Genomic DNA, 24693 nt, shown 5'->3' with positions numbered 1-24693 from the left:
TTTAAGTATATAGTCTTACTGTATACAAACCCAGTTCGCTAAAGGCACATGCGTTTTTTCTCTTTGCACCACGTTGGTTTAAAAAACTCCAGCTTGTAATACCTTAAGAGCATTACAAGAACACTGCTGCATTATTCATTCCCCATATGCATCAAAGACAAAGTTGTATGATCAATGTTAAATAAAATCCTACTCCTGTACTTTGTCAGGTTGCCTGAAGTAGTCCAGTTTTAAATTCTTCATGTCCTCAGCGTGGGTTGAGCAGGGTGAGTCGGTCCACATCTGCAGTCTTCCACCGAGTCAGAAAACTTCCAGTCCTCCAGTCATTTCCCTGACAGCGCGCAACTTTCTTACTGTTTACCATCACCACAATCACATGATGCTGTAGCTTTGAATATCTCAAACATTTAGTATGTCAATTGCTGATGGAAATCCAAAGATCATTTGGTTGCCGTTTAAGAGGTAAACCTGCTGCTTTCAAATCACATCTGCCAACAATTCATGTCCGAGATGCTTTTTCCCCAGGACCACAGTGGGTTGCGTCATTCTTTATCGGTTTTATGTTTTAAGTACTGGCAATGAGTGAGACACTGTCTTTGTGGACTCCCACAGAGTGTGCAATTTCATGCAAATGTGTACTTTCTGTGATAGTTCAAGCTTTTACTTAGCTGAATTATACATGCTGAGACAAACGTTCTTGGATAGAATTACAGTGAAGGTTTTCCTGTTTTCTAGGTCATGAAGCTGATTATTGAGTTAACATTACAGACAACGCATTTTTCTGCTTTGTGTTGTGATAAATACATCAGACCATGTTTATGTGGTAGTACTAAATACATTGACTACTTTTGAATATATGGTCAGCCTTGGGGAAGAGAGTCTACAGCCAACAGCTTGTGGTTGTGTGAGGCTGTAGACACAGCAGTGCTTTGAGCTAAATGCAGACATCCACTCGCAGCAATCTTTGTCAGTCAAAAAGAATCAACATCTGAATGTGAATGAACGGACTCGATAGGAGAAAATGTCCTTATGAGTACAGTGAATCTTAAAAGTGGCCTAATGAAAGTTTCTAATTATGCTTTTTAATGAAAGTTTGACTCAAGCAGATTCACAAAAAGACCTAAGGTTACATTTTGCTGAGAGTTACGCTTTAAAATCTAAGCGCCAATTTCCGTGCAAATATTGGATTAGAATTTGTTTTTGTCATACACCAGAATATATGACACATAATGTTGACCAGATGTAAATAGAAAGTGTAAGGATTACCAAAGCTCTGAGACGTGCCAGAATCTGTTCACCATTTACCCATCCAACAATGTCATCCCTAGAGCAAGTAAGACCACTAACATGGCTAAAAACAAACACTATCCCCCTTCCATCCAAACTACAGTATCAGACAGCCAAACTGCCCTTTACTCTAGGCATGTAAAGGGCAGTCCTTTTGAACAATTTAAAAGTCATCTCACATTTATGCTGGTCACGCCACACTGTTAACTTTTCTGAAACCTGTGTCAAATATGCTGGTAAATATCTGCTCTGATTCATATGGTTTTTAGTAAGAGACACAGAGTGTTGCCAATAACTGACATCTGAAATTTACTGATAATCCCCTCATGCTTAAGACTCTACTTGTGTAGGAAGAAGAGGACTACTGGAAAGTTGGAGCACATGAAATTTGTTAGGCTTTAGACTTGCCAAAAAAACTTCTTATGATAGCCACAGGCTCCGGCAAAAACAGTGGAAAAAGTGACTAACGTGGTGTGTGTTTGCCCAAAGAACCAAAGATCTCAATCCCATATCCGGATCAGTCCCAAACAATGATTATGTTCTCAAAAGCAAAAAGTCTGGTCTAATCATGGATAGATTTCATTTACAGATTTTACCTTTCAGTTGTTTTGTAATAGTTCATCTTTCAGAGACTGCAAGTGTTTGAGGGGAAAAGCTTTGCATGATATCCTTTGTACTGTGGGTCCACATGCTTCAGAGGAGCAGAGCACCATGGTATTTTGTTGGTTAGTGAAACAAACTAATGTTTTGCCTCTAAACAATTAGATCTGAACTTCAATTCCACATTTACAAAGTTGTGCATTTACTTTAAACAAGCTGCCTCTTTCCTTTTGCAAACGTGACCTTGCATGTGTGTTTTTGTCTTCATTAGCAGTGGGAAAAGTCCTGCATGTCTGGCGAAATGCAACGTGTTTGGGCACAACATCTGCTGAAAAGATTTTTATATATAAAATATAAGCTCAGTAAATCAACACTTGCAAGAGTATTTTTAGCTAAATTAGTTGGGGAATTAATTTCAGGTTTCCACAAAGTTCCCTTTAAATAACCATGCCAACACAAAGTAAAGGCCAAGGCAATGGATATCCGGCCTTGATGAGTGAAATCAGGCGGACTTTCCGGAGGCAAGGGTGCAAACCCGAAAATCAAGGATACCGACTACGACCATGACAACTAACAATCAACATTCTGTTTTGTTTTACAAACAGCTCAAGATCTATATTCTTTCCAACTCTATTTCTATGGCTAGGACCAAAGGAAATTATGTACCTCACAAACAAGTCCACTGAGTCGGAATAAATAGAAGTCAACTGAGTTGAAATAAAGTAGGTAAGACACAATTCATCCCAGATTTATATTTCCAGGCACAGGAATGAAGATAAGTGGAAAATGTAGGTAGAGAATAATAAACAATCAAGTTTTTATCTCTAAAAGTTCAAGGTTAGCACATAGGTAGTGCCTTTTAAAGAAAAAAACTCCTTAAAATGTAATTTCTCTGAGGTATCAATGTGATAGAGTGCACTCCAATTTAATAATAAAACTATGCACAGTCACTGGTTTTAAACCAAACTGCTTTCATTCAACACTCACTTTCTCAGCTGTATTTACACTGATGTTTGGCCCTGTCATTTCTCACCTGATCTGAAAACAAGTCAAACAACCAACAGAACCAAGTAAGTGTTGTACTGCTCACTGAGTGAGACCTTGTTTGACCATTGTTTAGTGCTAGTGCCGCTCGCCGAATGAAAAGAAAGAAGAAAAAAAAGCGCTGAAGAAGTCTTTAAGATTTCATGTAGCTTCCGAGAGCCTTTCATTCCATCTCCAAGCGTGATTTTTCCGATTCATCTGACAGACCTTAATGCTTCCTAAGAGCCAAGGGCTGCATTGTTCAGAGGACCTGCTTGGTAAAAGTAAAAATATAGACTTATACAGATGTAGAAATACAGTACAAGAATCAGAGAGCATAAAATATATATGAAGGAGAGTGGAGCCTGTGGTTTGCCTTTTTATTTGAAAAGCTCTCAACATGATCTCAATTGGGAATTTGGAGGAGGATGATGAAGCAAATATAGAAATGCTATTTTATGCTATGGGGTAACAGAACAACTTTATATTTTTCATTACGGAAGCAAAGACTCGACTCTTTGGTGCAGTTAAAGTCAGAAGATGCATAATGGCAAGTATAATAATTATATCTTAATATATTATAACAGAATTCAAAACTAATCCTGCAGTCCAGATTTATAACCTCCAAAAGGCTGAGTGACGAGCTTGAAGAAAAAAGATCTGTAATTACATAATAAATTGAGATTCAAACAAACACAAGTGGCCTCCTCTTGCATATAAAAAATTCACAGACATACAGAAATACACACATGCCCCATACGTACTCTGTGTTTGCAAAGCGGTTGACTGACTGCATGCTAAAAGCAGGTGAGAGGACAAAATTCAGCACACGCAATGGAAAACAGATGTTGGTATACCGCATGACCAATTATCCTCTCAACGTGTGTTGACACGGCCACACTTGTAAAGCGCATTAGCTCATGTATGCAGAAAAAGCAAGATTATGACAAATTAAATAATGTGTATTTTTGACCACACACACAGACATACATGGACTGCCCAGCCACCAACCACGAACACCGCTTATTTTCTCTTTTTGTCTCTGTGTGGGTGCTTGCTCTATGTTTGACCTTAGAACCGTTCTCTTTACCGCCATGGGGAGCAATCCTCTAGAAGCTATCCCTCTACTGGTGACGGCATGGACCAATGTATCCTCAAAACAACCTTAATGACTTGTGTGTGTGTGTGTGTGTGTGTGTGTGTGTGTGTGTGTGTGTGTGTGTGTGTGTCTCCGTCCATCTGGAAAGTTTGCCTTCACATTTTGTTCCAGTGGAAAACCAATGCATGTGCAACAATTCATGTCTGATCTGATGTAGGACGTATGGATTAAATGCATATTTGTAAGAAAGAATGGCTTGCAGTTTGTCATTTTCATCAGATCTGGGTTAGATTGGTAAAATGTGAATACACAGTACAAACAATATGACGCTCAGCAAAGTAAGTCACCAAATGTACATTGGCACTGGCCTTAAAAAAACAATTTAGTCAAACCCTACTTCAAATTAATAAAACTGTATTGTTTGACATATATAGTTCTTTGTCTAAAATCATTTACCAAGTCATAAATTACCGACACATTTGATACTGTAGATTGTGAGTTTTCTTTAGTCTACAGTAGGTCGTGATTTTTGCTAATTAACCTCGTTACACTTTGAACTGTCCTATGGGACCCCTGAGCCATCTATGAGCCACAGACGTCGTGCTAATAACACTCAGTTTTAGAGAGAAATCCCAAAGAGGAGCGACCATTTTGGAAGCGACATCATCAGTTAAACACTGACATTTGAGAAGGATAAGCAGACTCCCAGAGGAACGGGGAGGAGTTGGAGCCACAATCTGACACACCAGCATTTACACCACTCTTTGTCAGGGAGAATATATTTTTTATTAGCTCAGGCTGTGGAGCCACAAATTAGCAAATATTAATTTCATTCACTACATTGTCAAAAATGTAACACATTTTTTGTTTTGCTTCTTTCTTGCGTACAAATAATTCTTGCACTTTTATAAAGTCCTAAAGGAGAAGTTTTGTCAGAGGTCCACTTAGTGAATTGTTCTTGTGCTATTTACTTTGTGCTGTAATTATTCATAAACTTTAAGTACAGAGGCCAAATTTGACTTTTCTAAATGCAAATCAGGTTGAGGGCCGTGAGGGGATAATGCTGAGCCACTCAAATGAATTGTGTTGGTTCTACCAGTTGCCCTTTAGAAAAGTCAATGGACTTAATTAAATTACCACACACGCTCGCTCAGGGAAGAGAGCAGTAGGATACAGCACTGTAAAACAGAGCCTTGCAATCATGCAATCCCATATCTAATGAGAGCCACAGGGATGCTCAAAGGTCTTTAAGTGTCCTTCACTTACTATTATAATATTTTTGATCTTTGGCAAACGGAAGCACTGCAACACAGTTACTGTCTTATATGTGAAGGCTAGCATCTGTGCTCTTGCACACAGGTTTCAAAACAGCAGTGACTTAAAGGTGCAACACGTAATACTGACAGCTAGAGTTCAAAATCGTTACTGCAGTACAAATTCAAGTTGTCTCCCTCCTCCCAGAAGTTCATGGAGGTCCCCAGGCTGAGATCACAGCAAGTTGTCTCACATAGCCAGACATTACTTCACAGCACAGCGGAGTAGCTAACCTTAGAGGCTGGCTATATTGACAGTCATAAAAACCCGTACTCAGGCGGAGCTAGTATGTACCCAACCGACAGACCCTTCCTCGGCTTAGAATTACAGAAGGAATCGCTAAAAATTCCACAACCTCGCCGTCCTTTTCCACCCGACTGAAATACACACTATCGGCTTAGAATTACGGCAACAATCACTGAAACACACTGCTAATTCACAGGCCTCTCTTCCCTATTTACAGTCCCCCCCCCGGCTTAAAATAACTCACTGCTGACCGCTATGGCTGCTAAAAACGCTGCAGCATGTCCAGTTGGGATAACTTTACTGGCCGTGTCTCAATTGTTTTTGCGCAAACGTTGAAATTACATAAAATGCCCTTCCCTAGTAACCGTGATAAATGAACCCAAAGCTAATGCTTACCTGTTCAAGATAAAATTAGCCAACTCAGCGTCTCTTTGGGCTCTAAACTGTCTCTATCTTTCAAACACATCTCCAATATTTACCGAGGTTTGTAACGTCTCTGGTCACAAAACTGTTTGTGACATGCTGTTCTTTTAAAAAGTTCAGGTAGAATCTATCTCCGTTGATCCTGTTCGTTTGTTTGCTGCTTTCATGGCTGTACTAATGTTACAGCTGTAGCGAGCTGGTTTTACAGGTATATTCAGTATCTGGCTACCCGGCCTGGCTGTCAAACTGGGCAGTTAATAACACAAAGGCCAAAACACAAACTGAAATGTTGTCACGGAACGGAAATTACAATAGGAGAAAATACTGCCATTAGCATTGTTGTCAGAGAAGATAGTCTTTCAACTTAGTTTTCTTTATGTCTGGTGATGCATTGGGGGTAATAATTATTACAGTAAATATATTACATATTGGACCTTTAACACAGCCACAGCTGATGGAAGATACACTGCCAATGCTTTCAGCCCTGCCAGCCACTCTATTTGCTGCCCTTTAGACCCTCCGGGCCCTTCGTATTAAAGGCTTGAGTTTTCCAGGTCAGATCACTTGTTTGCTTCCCACAGCTGAGTACCGCTGCCTACTGTTAGCACAGCACATACAGTATTATTAAAAGGTGGTCCATGGGTCAAGGGAGTTGTGCGGGAGAAGCTGGCACAGAGCTGTAATAGCTCCAGACATGTGTGCCCCTTCCCCTACACATGCTCCAAAGCCTTGAGGCATCGCCCGAAGTCATGAAGGCTTAGGGAAGGGGCAGATGCATGCAGACTAATAAGGCAAATGGAAAAGCCAGAGAAGACTGGGCATGGAGAGGCAGAGCGTAAATGCCAGTTTCTGTAGTGTTGTTGCATTACGTTGCTTGGGAAGAACAATGCACTGGAACATGAGGAGAGAGCAAAAATGCCAAAACATCCAGAACATGGCGAGGTCAGGACATTACACAACCTCTCTTTGAGCAACCCAGTTCGTGAAATGGTCACATTATTTAATCTATTTGTGCACAAGGACACATGCATGTCGCTTTTTGGTGCTGGTAAACATGAATTTTTAACTAATGTTTTGCAATAGGAACCATGTATAATGATCACAGCACAACTACGATAATGAGTAGTATGAAAAGCCCAAAATCTACGCAGGGAGGTTGGTTGGTTGGTTGGGGTGGGGGGTGGATGGGTCAAACAGCACAGGACTTTCATCCCGGTGACCAAGGATTGTGTCTCCCGCATTTGGTGTTTAATTTCCCCGTTTTTGCGTCCCCCCCAGAGACCATGGATAGTGTCCCAGCGCACGAAAAAACGAGATGAACGTGTCCATGTATACAAATCAAAAGATTTAAAACAACGTGACCACTTCACTAACTGCCATGCGGCTGTGTTCCTTTGAGTTAGCACCCAACCAGCTCTAATTAATCTATATAAAACTATGTTTCCTTGCTCGGCCTGTGGGGAGGTCATAACTGCAGCCAAACATTGTTCAAACCCACAAAAAATGTTAAATGCTAGTGTAATCCCAACGTTTCCATGGGTACCATATATGTCAGATTGGATTTCAACCATAGGTTTAGTTTAATCAGCCATAAAAAAAGGGAAAGCATGAAAGTTTAACCTCCCAGTCAGGCTACGCTGATCACAAACTTTGAAAAAGGGGCAAGAGATGTCCACTACTTGTTCTAATTTTAACAAGATTCCCGACAAAAAAAGAAAAAAAAAATTATTTCTTCTTTTTTTTTTTTTACAACGGGTATGGTTAGTTATCCTCTTCTAAGATTTTTTTGTTTAAAAAAAAAAAAATTGTGTCTGTTTATTTAAAAGCTAGATTATTTTAACTGCTTATGCATTATTACCCCATTTGACTTCTTTATGCCACCATTTTGTTTAAGTAGTAGAGTGCAATGGGTATTTATAGATCAACATATGGGCTTTGAATTAAATTGTGTTCTGTGAAATCCTCCCGGTCAGCCATGTATTGTTACATATGCTACAGGCTACAGAGATGTGGGGAATTGGTCATATTTTCCATTTGATCTGATTATGTACCTATGATGCTTACTTCCTGAGGACATTGCGACTTTTGTGTCCCCCAGCTAGCATGCCCTTTGACTCTTGCTGATTTCCTCGAGTTATTTAAGGAGTGCCCTTCTGGGAAAAAGTAAGGGAAACGGAGGAGTTTGTCAATGTTGTGGATCATGGTCCATCTGCCTTAATAGAACATTTCATGTAAAGCATCACGTTCTTTGTTCCCACAATTCTCCAGAAAAAAATATTTACAAACATTTAATTTCCTTTTTGACTTCCTCCACCCAGCGGCCCTCTGGCCATAGCACTCTGATGGCTCTGCAGTCAGCCATGTTTTGGCTCTTCATTTAGAAAAGGATAATGGTCCCGCTGATTCTGTATGCGAAATATTTATGAGGCCTAATGTAACCCTTCCACATTTTACTGTACCTGTATGTGACAATAACAAATTGTAATTATGTAATTACTATTTGTAATGTAACTGTAGTTTCCTCATGCTCTGCAGACAGAAAAAGGAGTATACGTCTATGGTTCAATATTGTTTGCTTTTATGTTTACCCTTTCATTTTTGCTGCAAGGAGGTGAAAAGTAAACATCATAAAAATAAAATTGAAGCAAATGAATCTAAGCTAAAAACAAAAACATTTGCCACCTGTCACCACCATGCGCTCTCTTAACCTCCCCCCTTCCCCTCTTAGTCAACATGTAGCTCTCCTGCTGTTAATGGTGATGTTTTTTATGATGCTTTTGAAATTGGGAATTTAATTAGGGAGAGGAAGTAGTAACTAGGGCATAATGTTGACAACTGTGACCTGTTTGGCTCATCTACAGTTCCTCCAAATACCAGTAATGTGGTATTTTTTGCCTTTTCCTACTGTACAGATGAGCTAAATGGGTCAACAGACGGTGGGTGGGTGTCAGTGATTCCCTTCTGGTGCAGAGCTGACCTCCTGCCTGTGGAGATTCAGCAGAGAAACCAAAGTCTGCCGACGCCCACTTCCAAGCAGCCTTGACCCGTTTGTTTCACTTTCAAACTGTATACAGTACAGTACACAGCCAGAATCTGTGTGCACCGTGTGCCAGCACTGAAATAAAGTTACTTTACAACATATTGATCCCATTATTTATTCTCTTTGATGTCCAGTAGTTTTGGAGGTTATAAACTAAACTCCTGCTGTATGGGGGCACGTCTGTCCCTTGAGGCAGAAAGGTAACACTTAAATACCCAGAAGTTACTTAATAAGATGTTATTAAACTGGACCTTCATTGTTAGAGTTTATTCTTATTGGCTGGGGGCAGTTAATGTGGCAGAGGTCCAACATTTGTTATTTAAAAAAACAGTTATGTTAAGTTTAGACAGTGTCCACACTATGTTGGCTATATCTAAAAACACAAGACTTATACAGGGTTAGGGTTACATACTGTACCTTAGTGTAACAAATGCCTGATTAGACAAGTTTGCTAGTTGATTGCTAAGTCTAAATGTCAACATAGTGATCACGTAAAAAAATAAATTCTTTATTTTATTAGATCGGTTTGCAACTACAAAGGAATAATAGGATCTACAGTATGTTCTGGTACTGTAGCGCAGGAAAAAAGTAGCTCATGGATGTAGCCAGACTTTTAGAGAGACCAAATCACCCGAATTGGACAAATTTCTAATTTTGAATATTTTTTATTTTGTCAGTCAATGGTCTAGGGTCAATATTTTTGGTAAATTTAATATCCCAAGGTAAAGCTGTTAGATGCTGTTTCAAAGCCGCATCCACAATGCTTGGTGAAGAACAACTGACTCCTTGTTTTATTTATGAATATAAAGAATCCAACACTGGAATCTAACTACATTAGAGCTCCATCTAGGTTTCTAAACCTTTCAAATCCTCCCCTAGGAAGAAAAAGGACATGACCTCAATGTCCTCAATTGTAGCTGCAGCCCTAAGGTTGCATTAAGAGTGACAATCAGGGATGCTGCGGCCATCACTTGTTACTTAGGTGCGGAAATGTATATAGACATATAATCATACCAGCGAAGTTTTAATCATATGGAGTGCATCTTAACTGCTATGGCACTTGGATGCCATCAGACAAACTTTTTACAGGAACATCCATTTCCCTCTTTACCCAGAACTGGACATGTGACAAAAGTTTAAACTGCAACAGTCTGACACAGCTGGTACACTGGTAAGACAATGAAAGCAAATGCCCCACTCACCTCTAGGTAGAATTAATGGAAGACACAAGGAGGTCTTTTGTTGCATGTTCCATTGCAGCAAAATAAGGATTAAAGCATTAAAAAAGGCCATACGTTGGCATGGAACATATTAGGACTAATCTTTGAGCTCTGGGGAGGTATTGAGACAGCTGAAACTCACACAAAGACAAAAGCAATACAGCTTTGAAATGTCTCTGAATGTCTCATGGAAGCTACACTGTAAATAGTCTACTCTGCCCTCAATAAGCACTCACGCCCTTTAAGCATTGTTTATAGTAGACAAGAACAGCCCTTATTAAAGCAGTGTGCAACAAGAGAGCTATTTTTGTCAGTAACCCTTTCATCATAAACACAAAATTGGATGCACATGAATAATCTAACCAGGATAATACAAATTGAAAACCAAAGGCCTTCTCCTGGGTGGATTGTGAGAATATCCTACCACTTCTCAAGCAAGCCAGCACATCTCAAGATTATCTCCCTGTATGTCCATAGGCCTGAGGGAGAGAAGATACAGACATGAAAACCAGCTCCACATCCTCTTTAATCTTTGAGTATGAAATAGCCGTCTCTTAAAAGCACAGCACATTCAATATTCACTTTAATCTGGCTTTCTTTTCCTTGAGCACTGAAGCAGATGATTAGGTATGTCTGCCCTCATCAGCAGGTCTTATGCTCCCTGTTAGAGCTTGACTTAGCTGCTGATCATGTTGTTAGGGGCTGGTGGAACAGCTTAGGTCATTTAAATCCTAACCACTGTGCGCAGGGGGTCCAAACTGCTTTCCTTAAAGGGATAGATGCGATTTGGGGTTGTATGAGGTACCTATCTGTAGTCAGTGTGTATTACCTACAGTAGATGGTGGTTGGCATGCCTGCAGTCTGAAGAAGCAGTGTTACCGGCACAAAAAAATTTGCAATATGCTGGTGTGGACAGGGCCACACAGCAAAACGTATTTTAGCCAGTTTGAATGTTTGCTATATTTAGAATATTTTCACTGCTTTACCTTGCCGTCAGACAGCTCTTTCAGCTGTTATCTATTCACTCTTTAAAGCCTGCAGACTCTAAAAGGAGTCTTGGTAGATTTGAGTGATTACCATAGATGAATATAACAGCTTACATTCTCTGCCAGAAACTGCTGTGTGATGGCAAGGTAAAGCAGTAAAAATATTCTAACAATAGCGTACACTTAACTGATATTGATCAGTTTTTAGTGGGCCATTTTTTAGGTGTCTAAAATTTGTTTTGGTGCTGCCCCTATGCTTGCTTAGTTTTCAATTTGGCACTACTGTCTGCTTTTCAAACTGGGGATGTGTCAACCTCATACTGTACATACAACCCCACTTAAAAAAATCCTAACTATCCCATTTACTCTTGTGTCGTCCTCTTGTCGACCATAAAAAAACACTTTTGTTGTCCCTATCCCAATGTTTTGCTGCTTTTTCAAATATTTGTGTTTTTCCATTGCTTTTTCAGAAATTTCTAATGCTTTTCACAACATTTAATTCTTTTTCCAACGTTTTGTGACTTTATTTTAACATTATCAGCACTTATTTCAACGTCCCATATTTCTAACAAAAACTTCTAAACAACAGCGGGTCAAATTTGACCAGAGGACAACATGGGGGTTAAGCACAATATGGCTAAATTAATTTGTCTTTTTTAGTAAAACTTATGCATTCCTCTCTAAAACACATTTGTTCTGGCCATGCAATGACCAGACATAACATGATGCAAATGAAAAAAACTAAAAAGGATCTTCATTGTGATAAGTTCCAGAAGGGAAGAACAGTGTGAGCCAAAAACAGATTTCTGCAACACATTGGAGAGAAATGTTTTGACATTTCTTTTTATGTCAATGCTTTTAAGTTTGCATTTGCACTTGCATCTGTTCTCACTATAATTGCAAGAGTTACTAAACAAATCAGAATGCTGGGTGAAGCTGAGCTGGGGTAAATGCCACAGTTGAGTGTGATAGACTGAGACACCCGTCAATCAAGCAAACACTTTACTCCATACTATACTATTAACAAAAGAAAATCACCACCAAGACACGCTTTTCACAAGAACATCTGTTAATATTTGTATTTAATATTTGAATGTTCCTATTTACGAATAGTGTCTGAGGATGGTCTACATGTTGATTCAGAAACTAACGTTATTGAGGATTTAACGTGGTTTTATTTTCTGGCCAGAGACTGGTCACATTTACCTCAGCAGCTCTTGGTAAATCAAATACCACATTAGTCTTTAAAAACACAGTTTCTGGCCAAATTCAGACTGAGTTTGAATATGCATACTTATGATGATGATGATCCCGCTGCTCTGCACTTATGTTCCCTTAAGTGACAACCACTACAAGTTAACAGGAACTGAAAGATGGGAAAAAATGCAAACATTACTGAAAATTAAGGCAGTTGCATCAGCTTTTTAAATGAGAGAGCGAAATAAAATTTACGAGAGTGTAATGTTTTGTGTAATCAGCAAATGGTTGTAGAGCAAGAGTCCTTCCTTTATTTAAATTAGAGCCATTTGAGTGTGTGTCTACAGTTTGGGACTTTCATTATTATCTGTGATGGGACTTAACTGAGATGTAAAGTTGTAGCCAGCTGTTCTGTGGAAACTGGACACATACTTCTAAAAGATGTATCTATATTTTCCAAAGGATACACAATTTTTAAGTTCTTGTGTTTTTAGGATGCGATCCCAGGATGGTGTAATAGACAAGCCAAGATGTTGGATATCGTCTCCTGGCTCACCATCCATCTGCTCTGAATCAAACACACTAAAGGGTCCAACAAAGCTCAATGTACCACCTAATGTAAGCATGAGTTTCCCCAACCGCTGGACAAAGCACTTGCAGCGCTGGTTTCCATAGACCGCTTCACGCTCGCCTGAGCCTGAACACATGACAAGTAAAACCCGAAGGCAAGGGTTGGGGGGGGCTGAACAGGAGGAGGAGGGGAGATGCAAGAAGAGATCCCAAGAGTTTTGATTTGCGAGTACGCTGTGTGTGTGGATGCATGAATGTGCGTCCTCTCTCACCTTTCTTTTCCATCTCTATTACTCTCTTTTTTTCCCCAGACTTTCTCGACATCTCTCTCCCTCTCTCCTCCTGTTCAAGGTTACTCACTATTGTTTTTCTCAGACTGGAATCACTGCACGCTTCTCTTTTCTGTCGGAGGACCATGTGAGGCTCTTGAATGTAAGTGCCTCCTTTGTTGCTTAATTCACTTTCATTGGGACCATTCCTTTAGAAGCAATAGGTTTAGGCTCTTTCTCTTTTTCTTCCTCGGAGCACATGCACAATGGGATGTCATACATTGGTCGGGATTGGGTGGGGGGTGTGTGGGGGGCTTGATTGCTCATGTGGTCCAAGTGTGGGAGTTGAATGCACGTGTCTGCTGCTGTCATTGTCTCAGCGCAGCTTTTGCACAGCTTTGTCTTTAGTTTTAAACTCGATTCACTGCCATGTGAAAGTCGTTGAATTTTGTTTGGCTTTGTATTTAACCTTGACCTCAAAATGCTTCATCACAGGTCTGCTAGATCCTTCATTTAAAACGGAAAGACAGGCATAGATGAAAACAAAAAAACTATTTTTTTTAGTAGTCATGAAAATTAACAGTTTATGTAATTATCCTAAAATAACCAAATTAGGAACTTGCCTCATTACTGTTGCAGTTGTTTTACACAAATCTAAAATACTAAAATACAAGTGTATGTTTGCACGTGAAGCCACTGCACTTTAACAATCTAGTTGCATGTCATGTGTACCTGTGTAGTAGTTATTGGGCCATATACAGTAGCTAATGAACTATTAACTATTAAATACAGCTAATAACTACTGTCAAGGTGGGTTTTCATTTTTCAGCTACCCAAATTATTTCAACCGAGCGAAATTGTGGACCATCAGTTCTGTGCTCCATGTTCAAATTTACAGAATGCCATGTTTACCACTAGCTTGTTAGCTGTACCCCGGAAATGCCCAGAAGGCCTTTGTTTAGTTATACCAACATATTATCCAATTTATTTTGTGTTCTATGTGTACAAGAGCAAAATGGCCAAATTGCTTGTTTTGACTTCTGTCCGTATTATGGAAGCCAATGCTCCACATTTGAACTGGATATGTCACAAAGCTAAATCTTCTGCTTGTCAGTATGATACAAGGCTTTGGTTTGTTGGTCTCTTTGGTGACCTCAGAGTGCTGTTGAATTCTAAGGATGCATCTTACGTTTCAGTATAAAATAAACGAGTACATACTTTAAGACTTGAGAGCTTTGTTCCATGAGCCATCAAAAGTTGCTGAAGCTGAATTATCTAAACATTGGAATGATTTGAATGCACAAGCACTCATAACGCCTGGTGAACTTATTCAGATGTGTTTATTCTCTCAGACGCCTCCAAAGTGAAGATTCTTATAAAGATTCCTCCCCTGCTCTGTTCTTCTGGGTTTCAAAACGCAAATGTACACTCACTTTAAAAAGATTACAAAAGTACAGTTCAACTCACTTTTCAAGAATGTAGTTTCAATTCTTTCAGGTATGCATTCATTTCTTCAAGATTTCAGCATTAAACACCCTCCCACGCTTCACTGCAAAGCAATGGGTCTAACGTGAATTGCAACAGACGTGGAAAATGAATAATACAAAAAATGTATACACGCTGTTATAAATTATGAAACACTTAATTAAGCTGCATGCCGAGCGTTGAGGTTTATGGTAAACGCACGTGTTCACACTTCCTTTTAGCAGGTTATATTTGTGAACCCCTGCCTTAAACGTCACTGCAGACTTATTTTCGGACTGTACCGATATTCTCTTTAAAGTTTTGGTCTTTAAAGGCCGGCACACAACCACACACATAGCTCTAAATATTGAATAATGATTTAAAATGCATTTAGCGGCTGGTGCAGTCAGTAGGATTCCTCTATGGCTGATTGAGCAGCATGAATCTAAAATGAATGAGAATCATATCTTTGCCCTGGACTAAAAACTATGCATCATCATGAAATATTTCCCCAAAACAAACTTGTCTTTCAGACTAATAGCAATATATGTTTCATTCAATTTGAATTCATTCATCATTCTTGTGAGCAAGAAAATTTAAAATAAGGCTCATGTTTTGTAGATTAGGTTTTCAACAGTCCTGGTAGGACATTGACCTTTTCATAAGGATGCAATGTTTCATCATTCACTTCTAGCCAAGCCAACACAAACGTTTGAGGAAGAGGTTACTGCCATAGTCACGGACAGAGTCGCACTTCATAACATCCCCAGTCCCTCTTTTCCCCATCATGGATTCCACACACTCCATTCTCTTATCAGTGCTGACATGTGGAGAGGGAGGTGCAGAGGGAGGTGCTGCTGAATGCAGCAGGATGTGACAGTTTTGTACCCGGAGCTCCTGGCGCTGAACTAAAATGAAATGAAGCGGTGTGTGGAGGAAGGTTAGGAGATACGGCCCTAACCTAAAGCATAGATGCTAGTTCTTGGCTTGTCACAGTGATGTATAAAGGTGTGGGAGAAATGCAAAGATAGCACCTAGATAGTTAATTTAAAAGCACATTTACAGTATTGTGCCTTTCAAGGCAATCATCTTCAAGAGTATGGTGTTCTGGTGCCCAAACACCACAATCAAACTACACTCAGTGCGGTGGCATTGATCTGCGTTGTAGGCCTTTCTGCAGGTAAAACTCTGTCTCAATAGCTGCTGCTAATGCTAGCAACCCAATACTTTTCTCTTCCCCCCCATGGCTCTTTTTATTTTTCCAGGAAAAAAATAAAGATTCAATTAATCCAATGTCATGAAATGGAACAGTTGATTTAAATATTACTTTACACAAAATCCTTTCCGTTTGTGAAAACAGTATGCTCAAATTATTTTTAGTTTTAACACCCTACTTGCCATATTTGGAGCCCAGCAGGGTCTCAAGCAAGGAGGCCTTGGCATCAGCAGTTGCCAATGTGTCCGATTTTTTTCATGCCCAGCCAAACCACCCACATTCTAGCTACAAAATCCCATCTCTCTGCTGTGGGCCCGAGAGCTTGGCATTCACATTACAGCTCCCAAGCAGCCAAACTCTGGATCATCGCCACCTTCTTGTTGAGAAAATGAGTTTGAATAGAGAGAAAGGGCGGGGGAAGGGAAGGGGGGGTTAAATTGAAGTAGAGGTATTTTATTTGCAATGACTCCCTTTCATCCACCCTCAGGGTATTGGACTATGTGAATAGACTGGTTTGTTCTCCGGGTGACCAAACATGGCACTTGAAGGTTTAGCTGCACAATGACAAAGTTTGAAAGAGGCAAAGAGACTTGGTGATGAGATGGATCGTGAACTAGTCAAGTACCCTGTTCTGTTCTGGCTCTGCTAAACACAAAGCCTCGGCTGTGTTGGCAATTCATCTTCTTTTAATACATTGTGTGCTTGTGCCTGCTACTACAGAATAATAGTCGAGCCTTACTATTGTTGAATGTGCTGGGAACCTTGTCCAGAAAACATCGCTGCTACGAGAACTCACACTCAAAGAGAATCTTGAGAAAGTACAATATTTCAGAGTTGCATGCAGTTTATTTGCACTAGGAAGCAGCTTTTTAAACTTCTTTGCATGACATGCCTTTCATTTGGGTAATACCTACATTGATTTGTCAAACTATTACAAGGGTAAAAAGATAAAACATGTTCCCAAGGTGAATTGTTGTTTCCTAGAGGGCAAAGGCATGTCCCGAGTCTGGTCCTACACCTCCTCTGATTTGCTTACCCTGGTATTCTTACCGCAACAATCTCACTCCTTATTCGCAAACATACCCAAGCCAATCAGAGGCAGAGTAGGGCAAGTCATGTTTTTGCCATCCTAGAAAATGCAAATTTGCTTTTTCAAGAATTGAAAATCCTGAGGTGTTAGTATTTAAGTGTATTTTAACGCTTGTAGGGTATTGGGGTCAAATTGAACCATTTCGGATTTATACAAGAAGAAAAATGGGACATTTTCTCTACCTGAAAATCAATGGCCTTACTTTATTTTCTGTAATAAACATGTATTCCTGATTCAATTCAGAAATTTATTCCAGCTTTGACCACTTTTGTTTTTTCCATAGTGGATTTTTAACATAAACATTTTTAATTGTGTTCTAGTAGAGACTAATTGCATTCCCTAAACATACTGTATGTTATCTCAGTTTTTTTAAATTTAGATAGACAATATTTTCCAATAGATTATGAAGGAAATTTTATTTCATAATTGTTTTTAAAACCCCAAATTAGTCACGGGTCAACTTGACCTGAGGAGTACAAGAGGAGTCCCAAAGGAAAGACAATTCAAGGGTTAAGTCATCTAGGAAATCAGTTCATTCTTGAGTGGCCTTAGTGTATGGTAGTTGGTGTTTGTTTCACTTAAAGGCATGTCATACTAGACCTTTTTGATGAAAAGCTGTAGAACGTTTGAGGCAAGCAAGTTGAGTGTATAAGTTAACTTTACAAAAAGGCATTAAAAGAGAAAACCAGCTTTACATAAAAGCAATGCAATGGGCTGGGTTGGTGGGAGCTTGTTGTTTCTGGTACCTGAGAGACATCACACACAATCCAGGAAAGCAGATTGAGTGGTAGGTCTATGAGTGTGAATCAGACGCCAAAGCACTACACAGCAACTAGAATGACATGAGACAGGATTTTACAACTCTGAAAAGTTATCACGGTTGCTATAAATACAGTGTTTATGTTGCAAACTCATCTAGCAGAAATGTACACTGGCACATATTGCTGAATTGCATTACGGAAAAAAGGTATAGCCAAGTTGAATTCTTTAGCATTTCTTTGTCAGAGCCTTCTGCATTGGCATCCCTGCTGAGCTAAATCAGCGGTTGCATTCAAACGGATGTGTAGGTTGTGATTTTTTCCACATGTTGCTTCTGGATCATCCATCTGTACAATAAATCCCATTCTCTGACCTCATTTACAAAGTCACTCTCAAAACCAACTATCAGGACAGTTGCCAGACAAAGTAAATTAGTTAAAATGATCAGATAAACTATGAGAATGTACGTATAAGGAAGAAAACTGCATTTACAGTATTCAGATTAATTTATTTTTATTTCCCCTACAGATCTCAATGCCTTTACTGGAAAATCAGAATGCTAATCGTGAAACTGGTGCTTTGATTTATCATTATATTTCACGTTCTGTCAAAATGCAGTTACACATGTCTCAATTTCTATGACCATTTGTTGGTCATGCAATAGGAGGCTTTCCTGTATGACTGAGTACTATAAGGTAGAAACAATGAATCAATGAATGAATGGTCAGTGGTGTCCTGAGGATTGTGGATTGCCATTAAGGCAAATATATACATTTTTTATGATTTATTATTTTCATAGCTTTTGGAGTCAACACAACCTGAAAAGTGATTAGAATACAATGGAAAATGCTCAAATTACCTGCTGTCGGTATTTAGGAGGTAAGATCATTTTCAACCACATAATAGCTGACACTATTTGTTTCAGTTCCTAAAGTCATTGCCTGCGCAGCTTATTATGCCATTTATCAAGGCTGCAGCTCTGTGTGCATACGGCTTCCTGCATTAATTGGCTTTGATCAGCTGAAAATCCGAATCAATGTCCGGCTAACAAGTGGATCGATGTGTCCTTGTGGAGAATTTTTAAACTGGGAGAACAGTGTTGGGACAGCTGTTCCTCGAGCTGGAAAACTAGAGTTCTGTGTTACAAATGTGGCTAGAAATGAGCCCTTTTATCACTGTTTCATAGTATTACATCATGTTCCCCCATGTGATTCCAGGAAAAGATGCTTTATAATTATGGGGAGCAGGTTTTTTCAGATGCAGTGTTGTGATTTGTAACCAAAACCGCAAAGCATACCAGCAGGCTCTCACTCATTACAACTGTGAGTGTTGGGGTAACAAAAATTCAAGCTGTACTTTGACTTTCTCGGCTCCACTGGGAGAAAATAAAAATCTGATCTGTCTTAAAACAACAAGACAAGAAAAATAAGGAGTATAACTTCCAACGGAATGGAGCACTGCCACCATCAGATCCCACAGAAAGCTTAACATTGAAGTACACCCAGAAAACAGTCTTAATCAGCATGTACAAATATTATTACAGAGACAGCCAATATAAAAATGGCAGCAATATGGTATATTGTCCAAACAGAAATCCAGTGTTGATGCTTGTAAAATACAAAGTGCACAAGCCAGGCTTTATGACCGGTTATAAACAACAACTGGAGTTGCATGCTGTCTGAACAAAGCAAAGCAGTCTAATAGATGTTTACTGAGATATGATCACTTTTGGTCCACATCAGTTGGGAGGGAAAACCGCAGAAGGAATGTGTCTAGTCAACAGGATCACAGTCACTTAGAAACCACACTGTTTTGGAAAATTGTGCACAAACGCAGTGCTAAAGGGAGCTTTCATTTAATTATCTTGAAGGATAATTCAACTATTTAAGTACCATCTGAACTGCAATTGCATCACAAATTATATGCATTGGCCAAATGGGGGCGCTACCAACAAATACAAATACAAATTTCCTTAAAAACTTATAAACATTGTTCTAACTTTTGTTACTGAGTAGATTGAGGCAAGGGACTAATATCAGTAGATCTTCCTTAAGTACAAATGTCAGGTAGTAGTAAAGAATCTGAATACTTTTCCACGAGTGTATATTGCTATGAGAAGCAGAATGGGACAGCTAGTTCTCCTCGCCATGAAAAGCTGTACGCCAGAAAGCTTTCACTGTGCAACCTAATTTGTGTTTTTTTGGCCAGCTCAGCTTTAGTCATGGATATGCATTAGCCTCTCTTTGAGTTGTCCTGTATTTATACTGACCAATTCTTCCATTGCTTGGTATGGCAGTCATTATTCCTAACCACTGTGCATCTACAAAATTTGTGCCAACAAAAGCGTGTTGTGGTACATTGACATGAGGAAAACCTTTGATGCGGCGATGACTGCATCTGTAGCAAGTTTCCCTATGCTAATTTTAAGGTTTATTGCTTATTTCTTCCATTTAGATTTAAAAACACAATCTGAAAATGCCGCTAATGGAACTGGGGGGGAACTGTACAGTAAAAGTAATGAAAAGGAATCAAGTTCACCTTAAGGACCACTGTTCTAGCACATCATTTTGTCAAATCCCCATTCAGTGTTGGCCTCTTCTACTGCGTCTTCAACTTGATGTGTGTTAAATAGGAGGTGATGCTTTCCAAGGAAGGCTCAAACATTTAAACAAAACCACATTGTTTAGAACAGATTCTTTTGTGCAAACAGACAACGTTTGCTGAGATGTATGACACTGGGCAGAGGGAGAGAAATGCAATATCACAAATGGCCAATTATAGATTGCCTCGTTTGTTTTGGGCACACGCTGTGGGGGGGTTTATTGATCAATCTCTGGGGTCAATGCGTGTGCGAGTGTGCGTGTGTGTGTGGCAGGCAGTATTTATCTGTGTTGATGTTAGAAGAATAGAGACCAAGTGATGGCTCAGCCTGAGGGGACAGCTCAAGCTCAACCTTGAAACAAGACATGTAGAGAAGGCATACGACCACGTTGGAAGCAGATATCATTCACTTTAAGAAGCATTGTCCTCTGGGATGCACCTCTGAAGGCTAGCACATCTACCGCTGTCTGCTTGTCTAAATACTGCATTAGAAGTGACATAGATATTTGTACCTGCCTCTTGAACCTCCTAAATTTTTTTCTTTTAAATTCTATTTGTGAGTAACAACATGTAAAAAAAACCTGCTCTTAAGGTCGCTGTAAAAACAAACAATGCTGTCAGTGAACATACCCAGGCAGCAACAACTGTATGTGTTCAACATACATCAACATACTGTTAATGGCAAAACAAATTAGGAATGTGTACATTTCTATAGGAGACGGGGTTGCATTAGCACATATTCCTACAGTATGGGCGTGAAGATGATTTCCATTGCCTTGCTGTTGTATCAATCATCATGTATCAAATAGGTACAGTGATAGCTGCATGCCCTACTTCTGTCATTCAAATACTGAAGGAGTATGAGTAAAAATAAAATAAATAAATCACTGAGCTTCTTTAAAGAGTGTTTGATGACATAAGCATTGCCCAATCTCGATAGACAATTACACATTAATGAGGAGTAACTATCAATAAATGTAAGAGTGATTGCAGGTTCTAATCTTGGGTTTTGAGAAATTTGGATCACGGACACCTTAAAGTAAGCCCTAACCCTAATAAAATTTATGCTTTTTTAAAATCACAGCTAAGACCAATATATATGATAAATAATTCAAACCATTAATGATCCAACTGAGACCATCATTTATTCCATTTATAATTCATGGCTGTCTTATACCATAGTCACGCTGCCATCACACTGTACGAAGCCCCCTCCCCATCTTCATACAAAATGCATGTCATTTGATTAATATTTCCACTTTCGATTCCTCTTTCATAGTCATCTGTAGCTAACGTTGGATTCTTTCCATGGTCACAGATAAGCTTTTTATATTCACTATGAGCAAAGTGAGATCTTCCCACATTCTACTTTTTATGTGTGCACTCTCCCTGTCACAAGTTACAGCAGGCCCATAAATCCACACACACACACACACACACACACACACACACACACACACACACACACACACACACACACACACACACACACACACACACACACACACACACACACACACACACACACACACACACCCCGGAGACACTGACTTTAACTTATTCAAGCTTCATGCTGTCATTTGGCAGACCTGGGAAAAAGTCAATTTTTTTCACCCTGGGAATGCTTATCTAAAGCAGCAGCATATGACTTTAAAATAACAACCTGCTTTTCAAACATCCTCAGATAGTGTTTTCTATTACCTCCTCCATAGCTACAAATGACAGAGTTGCGCTGCCCAAACTGCGGTACATTATTATTTATTGCATTTTTGTGCCCACAGTAGGAATGTGTATCCCAGTTTCAGGCTCGGCTGATTGAATCATTGGCAGTGGATTGGAGAGATTCAGCCTGAAAGGTCACCAGTGCTGCTATGCGATGCCAACTTCCAGTTAGCCTATCAGGATATTTCATGGCCTTGTTAATTGCTGCATTCATTTTACTTGAGCTTTTATACCGGTTCAGGGTAAAGCACTTCAGAATTCATTTTTTCTTTATTAGGACTATGATTATGCTGAAAGGCAATGCTTGTTCACCAGCCAAGGATATTAGCTGTCCTTTATAATGAGCTTGTGTGACCAAAATGAAGGGTTATACAACTTCCTGGGACAAATTGTGACGTGATAGGGTGTGAAATACAAGCGGAGCATTGTGGAGAGATACATCTATGTACTAATTGGATGGCTTCCTATTGAACATAACAAGGACAGCAGTTTGAATATGACTGTACTTCCAAGGAGAATATAAGGACATAACAATAATCTTCCTTTCACCCATGAACTCCATATATATTTTAAATTAGATTTGCTTTTACCCTAGGCTCAAAGGAAGAGAAGTGAAGAGAATTTCCTATGGCTCATCACACCCATATTTCACTCAATACAACAAGGCAGCTATACCGCACTTTACTCCGTGTGAGAATTTTAATAGATAATGTAGTGACGCCTGAAATAGCACATTAGCCGGGAGACTCAGCCGTGTGTGACAGTGACCGCCTGAGAGCCTTTTACACTACTCATGTGGTGCATGGTGTCCAGTGACTTATTACATGCAGCGGATGTGCAATTGCATTGTGTTATTTAAACTTGGCCACTTGAGGCTAGACCCCGGACAATAAAGGATTTTTAAGGATGATACCAATATGGATATTTGGTTTTTGAAAAATTCGATATTTCTGATATATTAGCCGATATATTAAAACAAATAAAAATACATCCAGAAACCCTTTGCAAACTATAAACAGCTTTCCCTAAAATTAGTCATTTGTAGTTATTCATAAGTTCTAACTAAAATAATAATTGGTTTTATTGTCACAACAAACAGAAGAACATCAAAATATATTAAAGTTCAGATAAATAAAACGTATAAAAACAAGCTTAAGATATAAACTTGAAGACATTTGAACATAAATAACAAAAATCAAGTGTTGCTAACGGGCATTTCAATTTTTTAAATATTCATTTTTCAAAATCATTTGTCATAATTCTGATGAATGAATATATATATATTTTTTTTAATCGACCATTATGAATGCCGATCCCGATAGATTGGGAAATACCTAATATCGGCCCGCTGATATAATCGGTCGGATTCTACTTGAAGCTGCCTTCAAAGATTTATTTAAAATATCCCCAACTTTACAGCAGAAATAAACATGTTTATGGCTGGTGCAAAAAATGGTTTTGGCCTCTATAGCTAATTCCATTCAAGACAACTACTTGTAAATGTGGGTTCATTTATTTATATCTCACCCATTCAAATTATAATAAGGGTGTGCCGTTTTGAGTGAAAGTTAGATGCCGTCACAACAGGCGAGTTCGGTGATGTCAAGTACTGTCACGAGGAGCCATGCACCTTGACTTTAATTCCGTTTCTTCAGAAACCTGGAGAATACGTCCATATTTTATAAAGTCTATGATTGTGACGCTTCACTGCATATTGCAATTTGGTCATCAGCTTTATTGACCTTAATACAGAGCTTTAGCATTGTTTGGACCCTTTACAAACAGACAGGCCAGGAGAATAGACTGACTAGTAGGTCTGGGTATTTGCTGATATGGTACTGTGTCATGGCCACCCACACCAAAAGAAAAAACAATTTGACGTCTTAATTTAAGAAATAAAACATTTTTCTACAACCACTTGTTATTAATGTTCCAATTGCTGATGAGGAAGAGCATGATATGCAGTTTAAAGTTCCAGAAAAGCTAGCAGGCTTTTGTTTAACACTTAAAAGCATTTTTCTTATAACAATGTGATTAATTTGAGTCTTTTCGGGGATTATGTCCAGTTGCCATGGTGTGCCAGCTGGTGTTGGTTCGTGTCGAGGGCGAGCAGCTAGGACGTGACTCTTCCGTGACAGTTTTAGGACACAGTTTTAGGCCTGCTGGGAGCTAATGATGATGCTGCGTGACACCCATACATTTGTATGTGCTTGTCCATCTGTGTGTATGTTTCTCAGTATGTGCGCCCTTGCATGCATGGATTTGTGTGTGCGCTTTCAGGCATTTAAGTGTCTGCGTGCTTGACTGCGTATGGGTCTATTTGCATTGATGATGTCGCACTGAATTTCTTCGGTGTAACAGAGAATGCCCTTAAGCCATTGCTGCTTGTGACTGCGTCAGATTCAGGCAATGGATCTACATGCGTGTATTTGTGTGCATGCATAATGTACAAAAATCGCTCCTGGATGCTCTGAAAAAAATGCCCTTTCTTCCTTTATGTCCTTGGATGTTTTTATCGCATCCACTTTGTCATGGACAAAAGGAGCAAGCAGGGTACAGATGTTTAC

The 24693-nt window shown here is 39.3% G+C and overlaps 1 protein-coding gene across 1 annotated transcript in view; it reads left to right on the top strand.

The window, feature by feature from the left end:
- The first annotated feature begins 13224 nt into the window (after window positions 1-13224).
- LOC117939382 (E3 ubiquitin-protein ligase Midline-1-like) overlaps window positions 13225-24693 on the top strand; it is a 51391-nt gene continuing 39922 nt past the window's right edge. The window contains exon 1 of the mRNA XM_034864698.1: window positions 13225-13437. The gene's annotated coding sequence lies outside the window, so the exon portion shown is untranslated. The remainder of the gene's footprint in view (window positions 13438-24693) is intronic.

The sequence above is a fragment of the Etheostoma cragini genome, chromosome 24 (assembly GCF_013103735.1).
Source record: "Etheostoma cragini isolate CJK2018 chromosome 24, CSU_Ecrag_1.0, whole genome shotgun sequence".
Classification (NCBI taxonomy): domain Eukaryota; kingdom Metazoa; phylum Chordata; class Actinopteri; order Perciformes; family Percidae; genus Etheostoma; species Etheostoma cragini.
Note: the sequence above shows the minus strand (reverse complement) of the source record. Positions and strands in the feature narration are given on the sequence as shown.